Source organism: Elephas maximus, chromosome 4, assembly GCF_024166365.1.
Source record: "Elephas maximus indicus isolate mEleMax1 chromosome 4, mEleMax1 primary haplotype, whole genome shotgun sequence".
In the NCBI taxonomy this organism is placed as follows: domain Eukaryota; kingdom Metazoa; phylum Chordata; class Mammalia; order Proboscidea; family Elephantidae; genus Elephas; species Elephas maximus.
The window spans coordinates 94,883,782-94,903,507 of NC_064822.1; the positions used below are offsets into that span (position 1 = coordinate 94,883,782).

General features: G+C 57.5%; 1 long non-coding RNA gene across 1 annotated transcript; it reads left to right on the forward strand.

The window, feature by feature from the left end:
- Positions 1 to 15,761: 15,761 nt before the first annotated feature.
- Positions 15,762 to 19,373, forward strand: LOC126075311 (uncharacterized). The gene is made up of 3 exons (XR_007517155.1): positions 15,762 to 15,814; positions 17,463 to 17,537; positions 19,329 to 19,373. It is a non-coding gene; the product is annotated as an uncharacterized LOC126075311 (long non-coding RNA).
- Positions 19,374 to 19,726: the final 353 nt, after the last annotated feature.

Sequence of the window (19,726 nt, forward strand, 5' to 3'; positions counted from 1 at the left end):
CCGAAACCTCTAGAGCATCAACAGCTGGCATGCCTCCACCCCCTAGACCAGCAACAACTGGCACGCCCGGACCCTCTGAAACATCAAAAACTGGCACTCTCAGGCCCTCAAGACCACCAACACCTGGCACGCCCGGAACCTCTGCAGCGTCAACAGTTGGCACGCCTGGACCCACTGGAGCATCAACAGCTGCCACGCCGAGACCGCCTGGACCATCAACACTTGCTACATCCGGACCATCTGGAGCATCAACAGCTGGCACGCCCGGACCCTCTGGACCATCAAGAGCTAGCTCACCAGGATCCTATGGACCGTCATCACCTGGCACACCTGAACCCTCTGGAACATCAACAGCTGGCACGCCCGGACCCTCTGGACCATCATCTGCTGCCACGCACGGACCCTCTGGACCGTCAACAGCAGGCACGCTAGCACCCTCTGTAGCATCAACAGCTGGCACCCCCAGAACCTCTGGACCATCATCCGCTGCCACGCGTGGACCCTCTGGGCAATCAACAGCTGCCTCGCCCGGACTCTCTGGACCATCAACAGCTCGCACGCCGGGACCCACTGGAGCATCCACAGCTGCAACGTCTGGACCATCTGGATCATCAACAGCTGGTACGCCTGAACCCTCTGGACCATCCACAGCTGCCACCCCCGGACCGACTGGACCATCAACAGCTGCTTGGCCCGGATCCTCTGGAGCGTCAACATCTGGCACAGCTGGACCTTCTGGAACATCAACAACTGCCACGCCCGGACCCTCTGGAGCACCAACGTCTGGCATGCCCGGCCCTTCTGGACCATCAACAGCCGGCACGCCCAGACCCTCTGGAGCATCAACAGCACCCACGGCTGGAACCCCTGGACCATCCACGGTTGGCACACCAGGACCATCCGGACCACCCACAGCTACCACGACCGGACCCTCTGGACCATCAACAGCTGGCACGCCCAGACCCTCTGGACCACCAACAGCTGGCACGCCCAGGCCCTCTGGACCGTCATCATTTGGTACACCCGCAGCCTCTGGAACAGCAACAGCTGGAACTCCCGGACAATCCGGACCATCATCTGGTGGCACTCACGGGCCCTCTGGACCATCAACACCTGCCACGCCTGCACCATCTGGACCATCAACAGCTGCCACGCCCGGTCCCTCTGCAGCATCAAGAGCTGGCACGGCCGGACCCTCTGGACCAGCAACAGCTGCCACGGCCAGACCTTCTTTACCATCAACAGCTGGCACGCCCGGACCCTCTGTAGCATCAACAGCTGGCACGGCCGGACCCTCTGGGCCATCAACAGCTGGCACGCCCGGGCCCTCTAGACCATTAACAGCTGCTACGTCCGAAACCTCTAGAGCATCAACAGCTGGCATGCCTCCACCCCCTAGACCAGCAACAACTGGCACGCCCGGACCCTCTGAAACATCAAAAACTGGCACTCTCAGGCCCTCAAGACCACCAACACCTGGCACGCCCGGAACCTCTGCAGCGTCAACAGTTGGCACGCCTGGACCCACTGGAGCATCAACAGCTGCCACGCCGAGACCGCCTGGACCATCAACACTTGCTACATCCGGACCATCTGGAGCATCAACAGCTGGCACGCCCGGACCCTCTGGACCATCAAGAGCTAGCTCACCAGGATCGTATGGACCGTCATCACCTGGCACACCTGAACCCTCTGGAACATCAACAGCTGGCACGCCCGGACCCTCTGGACCATCATCTGCTGCCACGCACGGACCCTCTGGACCGTCAACAGCAGGCACGCTAGCACCCTCTGTAGCATCAACAGCTGGCACCCCCAGAACCTCTGGACCATCATCCGCTGCCACACGTGGACCCTCTGGGCTATCAACAGCTGCCTTGCCCGGACTCTCTGGACAATCAACAGCTCGCACGCCGGGACCCACTGGAGCATCCACAGCTGCAACGTCTGGACCATCTGGATCATCAACAGCTGGCACGCCTGAACCCTCTGGACCATCCACAGCTGCCACCCCCGGACCGTCTGGACCATCAACAGCTGCTTGGCCCGGATCCTCTGGAGCGTCAACATCTGGCACAGCTGGACCTTCTGGAACATCAACAACTGCCACGCCCGGACCCTCTGGAGCACCAACGTCTGGCACACCCGGTCCCTCTGGACCATCAACAGCCGGCACGCCCGGACCCTCTGGAGCATCAACAGCACCCACGGCTGGAACCCCTGGACCATCCACGGTTGGCACACCAGGACCATCCGGACCACCCACAGCTACCACGACCGGACCCTCTGGACCATCAACAGCTGGCACGCCCAGACCCTCTGGACCACCAACAGCTGGCACGCCCAGGCCCTCTGGACCGTCATCATTTGGTACACCCGCAGCCTCTGGAACAGCAACAGCTGGAACGCCCGGACAATCCGGACCATCATCTGGTGGCACTCACGGGCCCTCTGGACCATCAACACCTGCCACGCCTGCACCATCTGGACCATCAACAGCTGCCACGCCCGGTCCCTCTGCAGCATCAAGAGCTGGCACGGCCGGACCCTCTGGACCAGCAACAACTGCCACGCCCAGACCCTCTGGACCATCAACAGCTGGCACGCCCGGACCCTCTGTAGCATCAACAGCTGGCACGGCCGGACCCTCTGGACCGTCTTCATCTGGCTCGCCCAGACCCTCTGGGCCATCAACAGCTGGCACGCCCGGGCCCTCTAGACCATTAACAGCTGCTACGTCCGAAACCTCTGGAGCATCAACAGCTGGCACGCCTCCACCCCCTAGACCAGCAACAACTGGCATGCCCGGACCCTCTGAAACATCAAAAACTGGCACTCTCAGGCCCTCAAGACCACCAACACCTGCCACGCTCGGACCCTCTGGAGCATCAACATTTGGCACGCCCGGAACCTCTGCAGCGTCAACAGTTGGCACGCCTGGACCCACTGGAGCATCAACAGCTGCCACGCCGAGACCGCCTGGACCATCAACACTTGCTACATCCGGACCCTCTGGAGCATCAACTGCTGGCACGCCCGGACAATCTGGACCATCAAGAGCTAGCTCACCAGGATCCTATGGACCGTCATCACCTGGCACACCTGAACCCTCTGGAACATCAACAGCTGGCACGCCCGGACCCTCTGGACCATCATCTGCTGCCACGCACGGACCCTCTGGACCGTCAACAGCAGGCGCGCTAACACCCTCTGTAGCATCAACAGCTGGCACCCCCAGAACCTCTGGACCATCATCCGCTGCCACACGTGGACCCTCTGGGCAATCAACAGCTGCCTCGCCCGGACTCTCTGGACCATCAACAGCCGGCACGCCCGGACCCTCTGGGGCATCAACAGCACCCACGGCTGGAACCCCTGGACCATCCACTGTTGGCACACCAGGACCATCCGGACCACCCACAGCTACCACGACCGGACCCTCTGGACCATCAACAGCTGGCACGCCCAGACCCTCTGGACCACCAACAGCTGGCACGCCCAGGCCCTCTGGACCGTCATCATTTGGTACACCCGCAGCCTCTGGAACAGCAACAGCTGGAACTCCCGGACAATCCGGACCATCATCTGGTGGCACTCACGGGCCCTCTGGACCATCAACACCTGCCACGCCTGCACCATCTGGACCATCAACAGCTGCCACGCCCGGTCCCTCTGCAGCATCAAGAGCTGGCACGGCCGGACCCTCTGGACCAGCAACAACTGCCACGCCCAGACCTTCTGGACCATCAACAGCTGCCACGCCCGGACCCTCTGTAGCATCAACAGCTGGCACGGCCAGACCCTCTGGACCCTCTTCACCTGGCACGCCCAGACCCTCTGGGCCATCAACAGCTGGCACGCCCGGGCCCTCTAGACCATTAACAGCTGCTACATCCGAAACCTCTGGAGAATCAACAGCTGGCACGCCTCCACCCCCTAGACCAGCAACAACTGGCACGCCCGGACCCTCTGAAACATCAAAAACTGGCACTCTCAGGCCCTCAAGACCACCAACACCTGGCACGCCCGGAACCTCTGCAGCGTCAACAGTTGGCACGCCTGGACCCACTGGAGCATCAACAGCTGCCACGCCCAGACCGCCTGGACCATCAACACTTGCTACATCCGGACCATCTGGAGCATCAACAGCTGGCACGCCCAGACCCTCTGGGCCATCAAGAGCTAGCTCACCAGGATCCTATGGACCGTCATCACCTGGCACACCTGAACCCTCTGGAACATCAACAGCTGGCACGCCCGGACCCTCTGGACCATCATCTGCTGCCACGCACGGACCCTCTGGACCGTCAACAGCAGGCACGCTAGCACCCTCTGTAGCATCAACAGCTGGCACCCCCAGAACCTCTGGACCATCATCCGCTGCCACGCGTGGACCCTCTGGGCAATCAACAGCTGCCTCGCCCGGACTCTCTGGACCATCAACAGCCGGCACGCCCGGACCCTCTGGAGCATCAACAGCACCCACGGCTGGAACCCCTGGACCATCCACTGTTGGCACACCAGGACCATCCGGACCACCCACAGCTACCACGACCGGACCCTCTGGACCATCAACAGCTGGCACGCCCAGACCCTCTGGACCACCAACAGCTGGCACGCCCAGGCCCTCTGGACCGTCATCATTTGGTACACCCGCAGCCTCTGGAACAGCAACAGCTGGAACTCCCGGACAATCCGGACCATCATCTGGTGGCACTCACGGGCCCTCTGGACCATCAACACCTGCCACGCCTGCACCATCTGGACCATCAACAGCTGCCACGCCCGGTCCCTCTGCAGCATCAAGAGCTGGCACGGCCGGACCCTCTGGACCAGCAACAGCTGCCACGGCCAGACCTTCTTTACCATCAACAGCTGGCACGCCCGGACCCTCTGTAGCATCAACAGCTGGCACGGCCGGACCCTCTGGGCCATCAACAGCTGGCACGCCCGGGCCCTCTAGACCATTAACAGCTGCTACGTCCGAAACCTCTAGAGCATCAACAGCTGGCATGCCTCCACCCCCTAGACCAGCAACAACTGGCACGCCCGGACCCTCTGAAACATCAAAAACTGGCACTCTCAGGCCCTCAAGACCACCAACACCTGGCACGCCCGGAACCTCTGCAGCGTCAACAGTTGGCACGCCTGGACCCACTGGAGCATCAACAGCTGCCACGCCGAGACCGCCTGGACCATCAACACTTGCTACATCCGGACCATCTGGAGCATCAACAGCTGGCACGCCCGGACCCTCTGGACCATCAAGAGCTAGCTCACCAGGATCCTATGGACCGTCATCACCTGGCACACCTGAACCCTCTGGAACATCAACAGCTGGCACGCCCGGACCCTCTGGACCATCATCTGCTGCCACGCACGGACCCTCTGGACCGTCAACAGCAGGCACGCTAGCACCCTCTGTAGCATCAACAGCTGGCACCCCCAGAACCTCTGGACCATCATCCGCTGCCACGCGTGGACCCTCTGGGCAATCAACAGCTGCCTCGCCCGGACTCTCTGGACCATCAACAGCTCGCACGCCGGGACCCACTGGAGCATCCACAGCTGCAACGTCTGGACCATCTGGATCATCAACAGCTGGTACGCCTGAACCCTCTGGACCATCCACAGCTGCCACCCCCGGACCGACTGGACCATCAACAGCTGCTTGGCCCGGATCCTCTGGAGCGTCAACATCTGGCACAGCTGGACCTTCTGGAACATCAACAACTGCCACGCCCGGACCCTCTGGAGCACCAACGTCTGGCATGCCCGGCCCTTCTGGACCATCAACAGCCGGCACGCCCAGACCCTCTGGAGCATCAACAGCACCCACGGCTGGAACCCCTGGACCATCCACGGTTGGCACACCAGGACCATCCGGACCACCCACAGCTACCACGACCGGACCCTCTGGACCATCAACAGCTGGCACGCCCAGACCCTCTGGACCACCAACAGCTGGCACGCCCAGGCCCTCTGGACCGTCATCATTTGGTACACCCGCAGCCTCTGGAACAGCAACAGCTGGAACTCCCGGACAATCCGGACCATCATCTGGTGGCACTCACGGGCCCTCTGGACCATCAACACCTGCCACGCCTGCACCATCTGGACCATCAACAGCTGCCACGCCCGGTCCCTCTGCAGCATCAAGAGCTGGCACGGCCGGACCCTCTGGACCAGCAACAGCTGCCACGGCCAGACCTTCTTTACCATCAACAGCTGGCACGCCCGGACCCTCTGTAGCATCAACAGCTGGCACGGCCGGACCCTCTGGGCCATCAACAGCTGGCACGCCCGGGCCCTCTAGACCATTAACAGCTGCTACGTCCGAAACCTCTAGAGCATCAACAGCTGGCATGCCTCCACCCCCTAGACCAGCAACAACTGGCACGCCCGGACCCTCTGAAACATCAAAAACTGGCACTCTCAGGCCCTCAAGACCACCAACACCTGGCACGCCCGGAACCTCTGCAGCGTCAACAGTTGGCACGCCTGGACCCACTGGAGCATCAACAGCTGCCACGCCGAGACCGCCTGGACCATCAACACTTGCTACATCCGGACCATCTGGAGCATCAACAGCTGGCACGCCCGGACCCTCTGGACCATCAAGAGCTAGCTCACCAGGATCGTATGGACCGTCATCACCTGGCACACCTGAACCCTCTGGAACATCAACAGCTGGCACGCCCGGACCCTCTGGACCATCATCTGCTGCCACGCACGGACCCTCTGGACCGTCAACAGCAGGCACGCTAGCACCCTCTGTAGCATCAACAGCTGGCACCCCCAGAACCTCTGGACCATCATCCGCTGCCACACGTGGACCCTCTGGGCTATCAACAGCTGCCTTGCCCGGACTCTCTGGACAATCAACAGCTCGCACGCCGGGACCCACTGGAGCATCCACAGCTGCAACGTCTGGACCATCTGGATCATCAACAGCTGGCACGCCTGAACCCTCTGGACCATCCACAGCTGCCACCCCCGGACCGTCTGGACCATCAACAGCTGCTTGGCCCGGATCCTCTGGAGCGTCAACATCTGGCACAGCTGGACCTTCTGGAACATCAACAACTGCCACGCCCGGACCCTCTGGAGCACCAACGTCTGGCACACCCGGTCCCTCTGGACCATCAACAGCCGGCACGCCCGGACCCTCTGGAGCATCAACAGCACCCACGGCTGGAACCCCTGGACCATCCACGGTTGGCACACCAGGACCATCCGGACCACCCACAGCTACCACGACCGGACCCTCTGGACCATCAACAGCTGGCACGCCCAGACCCTCTGGACCACCAACAGCTGGCACGCCCAGGCCCTCTGGACCGTCATCATTTGGTACACCCGCAGCCTCTGGAACAGCAACAGCTGGAACGCCCGGACAATCCGGACCATCATCTGGTGGCACTCACGGGCCCTCTGGACCATCAACACCTGCCACGCCTGCACCATCTGGACCATCAACAGCTGCCACGCCCGGTCCCTCTGCAGCATCAAGAGCTGGCACGGCCGGACCCTCTGGACCAGCAACAACTGCCACGCCCAGACCCTCTGGACCATCAACAGCTGGCACGCCCGGACCCTCTGTAGCATCAACAGCTGGCACGGCCGGACCCTCTGGACCGTCTTCATCTGGCTCGCCCAGACCCTCTGGGCCATCAACAGCTGGCACGCCCGGGCCCTCTAGACCATTAACAGCTGCTACGTCCGAAACCTCTGGAGCATCAACAGCTGGCACGCCTCCACCCCCTAGACCAGCAACAACTGGCATGCCCGGACCCTCTGAAACATCAAAAACTGGCACTCTCAGGCCCTCAAGACCACCAACACCTGCCACGCTCGGACCCTCTGGAGCATCAACATTTGGCACGCCCGGAACCTCTGCAGCGTCAACAGTTGGCACGCCTGGACCCACTGGAGCATCAACAGCTGCCACGCCGAGACCGCCTGGACCATCAACACTTGCTACATCCGGACCCTCTGGAGCATCAACTGCTGGCACGCCCGGACAATCTGGACCATCAAGAGCTAGCTCACCAGGATCCTATGGACCGTCATCACCTGGCACACCTGAACCCTCTGGAACATCAACAGCTGGCACGCCCGGACCCTCTGGACCATCATCTGCTGCCACGCACGGACCCTCTGGACCGTCAACAGCAGGCGCGCTAACACCCTCTGTAGCATCAACAGCTGGCACCCCCAGAACCTCTGGACCATCATCCGCTGCCACACGTGGACCCTCTGGGCAATCAACAGCTGCCTCGCCCGGACTCTCTGGACCATCAACAGCCGGCACGCCCGGACCCTCTGGGGCATCAACAGCACCCACGGCTGGAACCCCTGGACCATCCACTGTTGGCACACCAGGACCATCCGGACCACCCACAGCTACCACGACCGGACCCTCTGGACCATCAACAGCTGGCACGCCCAGACCCTCTGGACCACCAACAGCTGGCACGCCCAGGCCCTCTGGACCGTCATCATTTGGTACACCCGCAGCCTCTGGAACAGCAACAGCTGGAACTCCCGGACAATCCGGACCATCATCTGGTGGCACTCACGGGCCCTCTGGACCATCAACACCTGCCACGCCTGCACCATCTGGACCATCAACAGCTGCCACGCCCGGTCCCTCTGCAGCATCAAGAGCTGGCACGGCCGGACCCTCTGGACCAGCAACAACTGCCACGCCCAGACCTTCTGGACCATCAACAGCTGCCACGCCCGGACCCTCTGTAGCATCAACAGCTGGCACGGCCAGACCCTCTGGACCCTCTTCACCTGGCACGCCCAGACCCTCTGGGCCATCAACAGCTGGCACGCCCGGGCCCTCTAGACCATTAACAGCTGCTACATCCGAAACCTCTGGAGAATCAACAGCTGGCACGCCTCCACCCCCTAGACCAGCAACAACTGGCACGCCCGGACCCTCTGAAACATCAAAAACTGGCACTCTCAGGCCCTCAAGACCACCAACACCTGGCACGCCCGGAACCTCTGCAGCGTCAACAGTTGGCACGCCTGGACCCACTGGAGCATCAACAGCTGCCACGCCCAGACCGCCTGGACCATCAACACTTGCTACATCCGGACCATCTGGAGCATCAACAGCTGGCACGCCCAGACCCTCTGGGCCATCAAGAGCTAGCTCACCAGGATCCTATGGACCGTCATCACCTGGCACACCTGAACCCTCTGGAACATCAACAGCTGGCACGCCCGGACCCTCTGGACCATCATCTGCTGCCACGCACGGACCCTCTGGACCGTCAACAGCAGGCACGCTAGCACCCTCTGTAGCATCAACAGCTGGCACCCCCAGAACCTCTGGACCATCATCCGCTGCCACGCGTGGACCCTCTGGGCAATCAACAGCTGCCTCGCCCGGACTCTCTGGACCATCAACAGCCGGCACGCCCGGACCCTCTGGAGCATCAACAGCACCCACGGCTGGAACCCCTGGACCATCCACTGTTGGCACACCAGGACCATCCTGACCACCCACAGCTACCACGCCCGGACCCTCTGAAACATCAAAAACTGGCACTCTCAGGCCCTCAGGACCACCAACACCTGGCACGCTCGGACCCTCTGCAGCATCAACAGTTGGCACGCCCGGAACCTCTGCAGCGTCAACAGTTGGCACGCCTGGACCCACTGGAGCATCAACAGCTGCCACGCCCAGACCGCCTGGACCATCAACACTTGCTACATCCGGACCATCTGGAGCATCAACAGCTGGCACGCCGGGACAATCTGGGCCATCAAGAGCTAGCTCACCAGGATCCTATGGACCGTCATCACCTGGCACACCTGAACCCTCTGGAACATCAACAGCTGGCACGCCCGGACCCTCTGGACCATCATCTGCTGCCACGCACGGACCCTCTGGACCGTCAACAGCAGGCACGCTAGCACCCTCTGTAGCATCAACAGCTGGCACCCCCAGAACCTCTGGACCATCATCCGCTGCCACGCGTGGACCCTCTGGGCAATCAACAGCTGCCTCGCCCGGACTCTCGGGACCATCAACAGCTCGCACGCCGGGACCCACTGGAGCATCCACAGCTGCAACGTCTGGACCATCTGGATCATCAACAGCTGGTACGCCTGAACCCTCTGGACCATCCACAGCTGCCACCCCCGGACCGACTGGACCATCAACAGCTGCTTGGCCCGGATCCTCTGGAGCGTCAACATCTGGCACAGCTGGACCTTCTGGAACATCAACAACTGCCACGCCCGGACCCTCTGGAGCACCAACGTCTGGCACGCCCGGTCCCTCTGGACCATCAACAGCCGGCACGCCCGGACCCTCTGGAGCATCAACAGCACCCACGGCTGGAACCCCTGGACCATCCACGGTTGGCACACCAGGACCATCCGGACCACCCACAGCTACCACGACCGGACCCTCTGGACCATCAACAGCTGGCACGCCCAGACCCTCTGGACCACCAACAGCTGGCACGCCCAGGCCCTCTGGACCGTCATCATTTGGTACACCCGCAGCCTCTGGAACAGCAACAGCTGGAACTCCCGGACAATCCGGACCATCATCTGGTGGCACTCACGGGCCCTCTGGACCATCAACACCTGCCACGCCTGCACCATCTGGACCATCAACAGCTGCCACGCCCAGTCCCTCTGCAGCATCAAGAGCTGGCACGGCCGGACCCTCTGGACCAGCAACAGCTGCCACGGCCAGACCTTCTTTACCATCAACAGCTGGCACGCCCGGACCCTCTGTAGCATCAACAGCTGGCACGGCCGGACCCTCTGGGCCATCAACAGCTGGCACGCCCGGGCCCTCTAGACCATTAACAGCTGCTACGTCCGAAACCTCTAGAGCATCAACAGCTGGCATGCCTCCACCCCCTAGACCAGCAACAACTGGCACGCCCGGACCCTCTGAAACATCAAAAACTGGCACTCTCAGGCCCTCAAGACCACCAACACCTGGCACGCCCGGAACATCTGCAGCGTCAACAGTTGGCACGCCTGGACCCACTGGAGCATCAACAGCTGCCACGCCCAGACCGCCTGGACCATCAACACTTGCTACATCCGGACCATCTCGAGCATCAACAGGTGGCAGGCCCAGACCCTCTGGACCATCAAGAGCTAGCTCACCAGGATCCTATGGACCGTCATCACCTGGCACACCTGAACCCTCTGGAACATCAACAGCTGGCACGCCCGGACCCTCTGGACCATCATCTGCTGCCACGCACGGACCCTCTGGACCGTCAACAGCAGGCACGCTAGCACCCTCTGTAGCATCAACAGCTGGCACCCCCAGAACCTCTGGACCATCATCCGCTGCCACACGTGGACCCTCTGGGCAATCAACAGCTGCCTCGCCCGGACTCTCTGGACCATCAACAGCTCGCACGCCGGGACCCACTGGAGCATCCACAGCTGCAACGTCTGGACCATCTGGATCATCAACAGCTGGTACGCCTGAACCCTCTGGACCATCCACAGCTGCCACCCCCGGACCGACTGGACCATCAACAGCTGCTTGGCCCGGATCCTCTGGAGCGTCAACATCTGGCACAGCTGGACCTTCTGGAACATCAACAACTGCCACGCCCGGACCCTCTGGAGCACCAACGTCTGGCACGCCCGGTCCCTCTGGACCATCAACAGCCGGCACGCCCGGACCCTCTGGAGCATCAACAGCACCCACGGCTGGAACCCCTGGACCATCCACGGTTGGCACACCAGGACCATCCGGACCACCCACAGCTACCACGACCGGACCCTCTGGACCATCAACAGCTGGCACGCCCAGACCCTCTGGACCACCAACAGCTGGCACGCCCAGGCCCTCTGGACCGTCATCATTTGGTACACCCACAGCCTCTGGAACAGCAACAGCTGGAACGCCCGGACAATCCGGACCATCATCTGGTGGCACTCACGGGCCCTCTGGACCATCAACACCTGCCACGCCTGCACCATCTGGACCATCAACAGCTGCCACGCCCGGTCCCTCTGCAGCATCAAGAGCTGGCACGGCCGGACCCTCTGGACCAGCAACAACTGCCACGCCCAGACCCTCTGGACCATCAACAGCTGGCACGCCCGGACCCTCTGTAGCATCAACAGCTGGCACGGCCGGACCCTCTGGACCCTCTTCACCTGGCACGCCCAGACCCTCTGGGCCATCAACAGCTGGCATGCCCGGGCCCTCTAGACCATTAACAGCTGCTACGTCCGAAACCTCTGGAGCATCAACAGCTGGCACGCCTCCACCCCCTAGACCAGCAACAACTGGCACGCCCGGACCCTCTGAAACATCAAAAACTGGCACTCTCAGGCCCTCAGGACCACCAACACCTGGCACGCTCGGACCCTCTGCAGCATCAACAGTTGGCACGCCCGGAACCTCTGCAGCGTCAACAGTTGGCACGCCTGGACCCACTGGAGCATCAACAGCTGCCACGCCCAGACCGCCTGGACCATCAACACTTGCTACATCCGGACCATCTGGAGCATCAACAGCTGGCACGCCGGGACAATCTGGGCCATCAAGAGCTAGCTCACCAGGATCCTATGGACCGTCATCACCTGGCACACCTGAACCCTCTGGAACATCAACAGCTGGCACGCCCGGACCCTCTGGACCATCATCTGCTGCCACGCACGGACCCTCTCTACCGTCAACAGCAGGCACGCTAGCACCCTCTGTAGCATCAACAGCTGGCACCCCCAGAACCTCTGGACCATCATCCGCTGCCACGCGTGGACCCTCTGGGCAATCAACAGCTGCCTCGCCCGGACTCTCGGGACCATCAACAGCTCGCACGCCGGGACCCACTGGAGCATCCACAGCTGCAACGTCTGGACCATCTGGATCATCAACAGCTGGTACGCCTGAACCCTCTGGACCATCCACAGCTGCCACCCCCGGACCGACTGGACCATCAACAGCTGCTTGGCCCGGATCCTCTGGAGCGTCAACATCTGGCACAGCTGGACCTTCTGGAACATCAACAACTGCCACGCCCGGACCCTCTGGAGCACCAACGTCTGGCACGCCCGGTCCCTCTGGACCATCAACAGCCGGCACGCCCGGACCCTCTGGAGCATCAACAGCACCCACGGCTGGAACCCCTGGACCATCCACGGTTGGCACACCAGGACCATCCGGACCACCCACAGCTACCACGACCGGACCCTCTGGACCATCAACAGCTGGCACGCCCAGACCCTCTGGACCACCAACAGCTGGCACGCCCAGGCCCTCTGGACCGTCATCATTTGGTACACCCGCAGCCTCTGGAACAGCAACAGCTGGAACTCCCGGACAATCCGGACCATCATCTGGTGGCACTCACGGGCCCTCTGGACCATCAACACCTGCCACGCCTGCACCATCTGGACCATCAACAGCTGCCACGCCCGGTCCCTCTGCAGCATCAAGAGCTGGCACGGCCGGACCCTCTGGACCAGCAACAGCTGCCACGGCCAGACCTTCTTTACCATCAACAGCTGGCACGCCCGGACCCTCTGTAGCATCAACAGCTGGCACGGCCGGACCCTCTGGGCCATCAACAGCTGGCACGCCCGGGCCCTCTAGACCATTAACAGCTGCTACGTCCGAAACCTCTAGAGCATCAACAGCTGGCATGCCTCCACCCCCTAGACCAGCAACAACTGGCACGCCCGGACCCTCTGAAACATCAAAAACTGGCACTCTCAGGCCCTCAAGACCACCAACACCTGGCACGCCCGGAACCTCTGCAGCGTCAACAGTTGGCACGCCTGGACCCACTGGAGCATCAACAGCTGCCACGCCGAGACCGCCTGGACCATCAACACTTGCTACATCCGGACCATCTGGAGCATCAACAGCTGGCACGCCCGGACCCTCTGGACCATCAAGAGCTAGCTCACCAGGATCCTATGGACCGTCATCACCTGGCACACCTGAACCCTCTGGAACATCAACAGCTGGCACGCCCGGACCCTCTGGACCATCATCTGCTGCCACGCACGGACCCTCTGGACCGTCAACAGCAGGCACGCTAGCACCCTCTGTAGCATCAACAGCTGGCACCCCCAGAACCTCTGGACCATCATCCGCTGCCACGCGTGGACCCTCTGGGCAATCAACAGCTGCCTCGCCCGGACTCTCTGGACCATCAACAGCTCGCACGCCGGGACCCACTGGAGCATCCACAGCTGCAACGTCTGGACCATCTGGATCATCAACAGCTGGTACGCCTGAACCCTCTGGACCATCCACAGCTGCCACCCCCGGACCGACTGGACCATCAACAGCTGCTTGGCCCGGATCCTCTGGAGCGTCAACATCTGGCACAGCTGGACCTTCTGGAACATCAACAACTGCCACGCCCGGACCCTCTGGAGCACCAACGTCTGGCATGCCCGGCCCTTCTGGACCATCAACAGCCGGCACGCCCAGACCCTCTGGAGCATCAACAGCACCCACGGCTGGAACCCCTGGACCATCCACGGTTGGCACACCAGGACCATCCGGACCACCCACAGCTACCACGACCGGACCCTCTGGACCATCAACAGCTGGCACGCCCAGACCCTCTGGACCACCAACAGCTGGCACGCCCAGGCCCTCTGGACCGTCATCATTTGGTACACCCGCAGCCTCTGGAACAGCAACAGCTGGAACGCCCGGACAATCCGGACCATCATCTGGTGGCACTCACGGGCCCTCTGGACCATCAACACCTGCCACGCCTGCACCATCTGGACCATCAACAACTGCCACTCCCGGTCCCTCTGCAGCATCAAGAGCTGGCACGGCCGGACCCTCTGGACCAGCAACAACTGCCACGCCCAGACCCTCTGGACCATCAACAGCTGGCACGCCCGGACCCTCTGTAGCATCAACAGCTGGCACGGCCGGAACCTCTGGACCCTCTTCACCTGGCACGCCCAGACCCTCTGGGCCATCAACAGCTGGAACGCCTCTTGGGCCAAGTGAAACATCTGGAGCACCAAGCAGAGAAGTGACACCTTCTGAAGGCAAGTCCGTTGACTTTAGAAGTGCACTCGAAGGCACTAGGTTTTGTGGTTATTTATAATTAGGGGTCAGAATTCTGATTACTTTAATCATTGTGATTTTAACAAAGTACAGCTATCAAATCATATAGGTTCTTGGAAAAAAGGTGAATGTTTTCAAAAAGATTGAAATTTTAGCTTGAATCTCTAAATCTGTGTCAGAAGCACTGTAAATTGAACCCATTGTTTCTATGTTTATCAGGTAAAACAGAATGGTCCGTGGGAGCCACCACAGGAGCAGCCAGAGGAAGCACAGGAGGAGCATCAGCCAGTGGGGCCACCAGCGCTGGAAACCCAGCAGGCAAGCAAAACCTCACCTGAACGGCTGTGGTGGGTTCCCGCACTAGTTGAAGCCTCAGATTTTGATAATGAGATTCAAGTAAAGGTAATTAAGGACACCGCCACTCACCAGTCAGTTTCTCACACTGTGGTGGCTTGAAACAAGGCAGTTCTCAAGCAGTTGCCTTCAATTGAGGATGGCGGAGGACCAGGCAGTGTTTGATTCTGTTGTACTTGGGGTCCGTATGAGTCAGAACTGACTGGATGGCAGCTAAGTACAACAACAGCTAAAGACATTGTTTTAGAAGCTAATGATGTGAATGAAACTAGAAGTTCCTGAAGGAGTGCTTCCTTCTGTCTGTATAAATTAAGCACCACTGTTCTCCTCAATTAGGAACAACTGGAGGAACAAATGCAGCCACCACTGGAGCTGCTGGTGAGAACACATCTGGAACATCAGGTAATGAAGGGCATAACCAGTATGAAATCCAGTTGGTAGATATGAGCACTTTGCTCAAAATTTAGCCAGGGATAATGTTTTCTGGGGAATTTAATCATTGTTGTTTATGTAATGTCACATGTCCACAAGATCAGAAATACACCAACAAATGTTCCGTGTGTCTAGTAGTGTCAGATACTCTGTGGAATGTAGGAAAAACAGTAGGTCTGTATTTCAGCTCTCATTCCACTTTGCCTTGGAGAGAGGGGAATTCATCTCTATAGAGATGTAGAAGACAAAGTATAAGCAAGACCGCCGTTAATCAAGGGGAGGGAAGGTATGTGCTGGGGCATAAGGCAATTCTAGTAAGATGAAACAAGGTAACTCAGTGTTGAAGACTGAATTATCTACATGATGACAATGTTTCATAAGAAAGGACACCTTACTATAGTCAGTGTATTATCAGGTTTCTCTATCTGATTTACCTTGCATAAGAATTGAAAGCACCAGTGAAATTTATGGGAGACATTAATTTTTTAAAAGGAAAAAAAGCGAGCATATTTAAGGTCACTCTCACAAGAGGAGCTGACTTTGTTTTCTTAAGCTGAAAATTTGTTTTCTATGATAAAAAATCAGACACATCTGGGACATCACCTGGAATAACCCCTGGAGCTGGAAGCAGCAGCACCCCTGGCACTAAAGCCACGGCTCCTGGTAAGATAGGCCAGGCTAGATTGGTGCCCATCCAGGCCCTCCTTTAGCCAGTGATGATATGTGAAAATCAAGCTATAACTAGTATCAGAAAGCAGGGCTGAGGCAAGTTAGAGGGATAGTGTCTTTTACTTTCCTTTTTCCCACAACCTCTCAACTTCTTCTATCAGAATAGTAGTTGGAGGTTTAACACCCACCCTGGTTCTTGGTTTCAGGAACCACAGGCATCTCTGGAGGCTCCACCACCTCTAGTCCTGGGAGTGCAGGCTCACATGGAGCCTCATCTACCCTAGCCACAGCCTCTGAGACATATCAAGTGAGAAAAAGGGAAACTCAGGAATTTTGCAGGCGTAAAATGAACTGTGTAGGTCCGTCCTGATGTCTTTTATCTAGTAGCAGTGTGATGAATGGAATGAAATAGCAAGAGACTGGAGTTAGCCCAATTACTGACTGACAGTATTGCATTACCAGTGAAGGTCTGAGCAGGCTGGTTTTTCCTTAATCTTGTACAATTGCTAGAATTCCAGAATGTTCTTATGGCCCCCACAGATTCCAAGGCTCCTGCTAAAACTCTTGAGGCAGTGATTCTGGGCTGGGCTAGGGTTGTGGTTCGCAGTTCTGGCTCCACATTAGAATCACCTAGGAAATCATTTGAAAATACATACTAAACAGCATATTATAGCTGAATTGAACCTGAACACCACCAGAAGAGACCCATGCAAAAGTATTTTTGTCTTAAAACCTCACAGTTGGTTCTACTGTGTAGAGAATCACTGGTCTAGGTTATCTATATATCTAACAAGAAAGTCAGTGCTCCTTATGATCAGTTTTGTGGGAGAGTGAATTGGAAATGGAGACTGTGAACAAGCATATGAAAGAAATTTTGAAAGCCGAGACTAGCCTGATTTGTTCTTCTTAATCTAAGGTCATGATGCATATTTATTGTTTATTTTGAAAGGGACCACCAGTTCTTCAGTTGTTGAAACAACTGGAGCATCAAGCAGTGGAGTGACACCATCTGAGGGCAAGTCAGGTGAGTAGAGGGCATCATTCAGAAGCCACGGCTTTTGTCGAAAATAAGTGTTTTATCAGAACCTTGTTGGTTTCACCTGAAGTCAACTAATCAAATACTATCCATCAAGAAGGTTTTCATTTCTCTGCTTTCTCCAAATCTCCCCAGAAGGACTTCTTGTGTTGTCACAATAACATATGTGCTGTCCCAATGTTGTGCATATCAGGTGTGACTGGAGAGTCTGTTGGAACTTCCTCTGGGCCTGGCAGAGGAACCACAGTGAGACCATCTTTTACTGGCTCTAGCACAGTTGCAAACCCAGCAGGCCAGGCTTGGGGTCACTGGATACTCTGGTGGTGGTGCATCACAAGCTGAGCTGAGATCTCAAATTCTTAGGAGGAGTTTAAGTGAATTGAACCAGGGCTGCGGCTTTTTTAGTGGCACAGTGCTTTACAGCTTGGCTGCTAACCAGAATGTCGGCAGTTCAAATCCACCAGCTGTTCCTTGGAAAAGAGCCCCTGTGTCTGTCTGTGCCCAGTGCTTCTACCCACACTAGCGGGGATGGCCCAGCTTTTGGGGGTAGCCCTTGCCCTGACCCCATCCACCATCAGGAGGCCCCTGAGGAGGGGGAAGGGCAGAGTCATAGGGTATGTTGTCTCAGTGTGGGTATGCTGTGGTGCTTGAACCTGGTATCTGGCAGGTGCCAGTCAAATCCTCAGGTGGCCTCTGGCCATGGGCCACATCATGTCTTCCCTGGCTTTCCTTCCACCCACCAATTTTTAAAGAAATCCACCCAAGGTGTGTTTTCTATATCTGTTTGTGACTTTCTGGAACTGGGGGTCTCACTACCCCCTTTTCCTGGTGTTAAACTTTTCTTTTTGTACCGATGGACCCTGGGCCCAAGATACTACCCTCACTATAAAGGGATTTCTATATAAGTGTGTAAACTGAAAAAAAGAATAAAAAAGAGTTGCTATGAATCTGAATTAACTCCACAGCAATGGGGGTTTTATGGCATTAATAAGAAGCCTTGATGGCGCAGCGGTTAAGTGCTTGGCTACTAACCAAAAAGTCAGCAGCTTGAACCCACTAGCCGTTCTGCAGGAGAGAGAATTTACAGTCTGCTTCTGTAAAGATTACAGCCTTGGAAACCCTATGGGGCATTTTTACTCTGTCACTATGAGTCAGAATTGACTGAATGGCAATGTTGTTTTTTTTTTTTTTTTATGGCTTTAATAAAGTCTCTAAACCAAAAATCAAACCCGTTGCTGTCGAGTCCATTCCAATGGTGAAAATAGTTAATGTACTTGGGTGCTAACAGAAAGGTTGGTAGTTGGAATCCACCCACAGGAACCTCAGAAGAAAGCCCTGGCAAACCACTTCTGAAAAATCAGCCTCTGAAAACTGCATGGAGCACAGTTCTACTCTGACACACATGGGGTCAACACGAGTAGGTGCCAATGTGATGGCAACTGGAAATGGCTTTAATAACTTTAAGACAAATGATCATGGGTATTTAAAGTCCTGATATTTCCCCAGCCACCACAAAAACACCCTGAAATTTCTACAAAGAGCATTTTTATCCTAAAGATCTATGCAGACCAGGGTTGCCAGATAAAATCTAAGTTAAATCTGAATTTCACATGAGCAAGGAGTAATGTATTTTAGTAGAAGTACGGCCCATGCAATAATTGGGACATGGTTGCTCATTGTTTACCTGGAATTCACATTTAACTGGGTGTCTTGTATTTTTATTTGCTAAATCTGGCAAACCCCAATGTAGACTGAGCATCATTTGTTCTTTTCACCTAGGAACAACTGGAGGAGAAAATGCAGCTAGTACTGGGGCTGCTGGTGAAAACACTTCTGGATCATCAGGTACTGAACAAGCATGACCAGCACCAAATCCAACGGTAGAAATGTGATTTCTTAAAATTTTGTCAGAGACGAGGTTTCCTGAGGAATTTAATTATTAGTATTTTTGTAATGTCAAAACTGTAGAAGATCGGAAATAAATCAAGGAATATTTATTATGTGTGTAACACTGTGCTAGAGAACCTGAGAGGAAAAGAGTAAGGCACTTTTGAATAAAAAAAAAAAAAAAAAACTTTATTTTTGAGGAAAGATATTAATATTTATATACATGTTGAAGGCAAAATACCACTCAAAGCAGATGATAAAGTCAACGAAACCTTCGGAGACAAGCACTG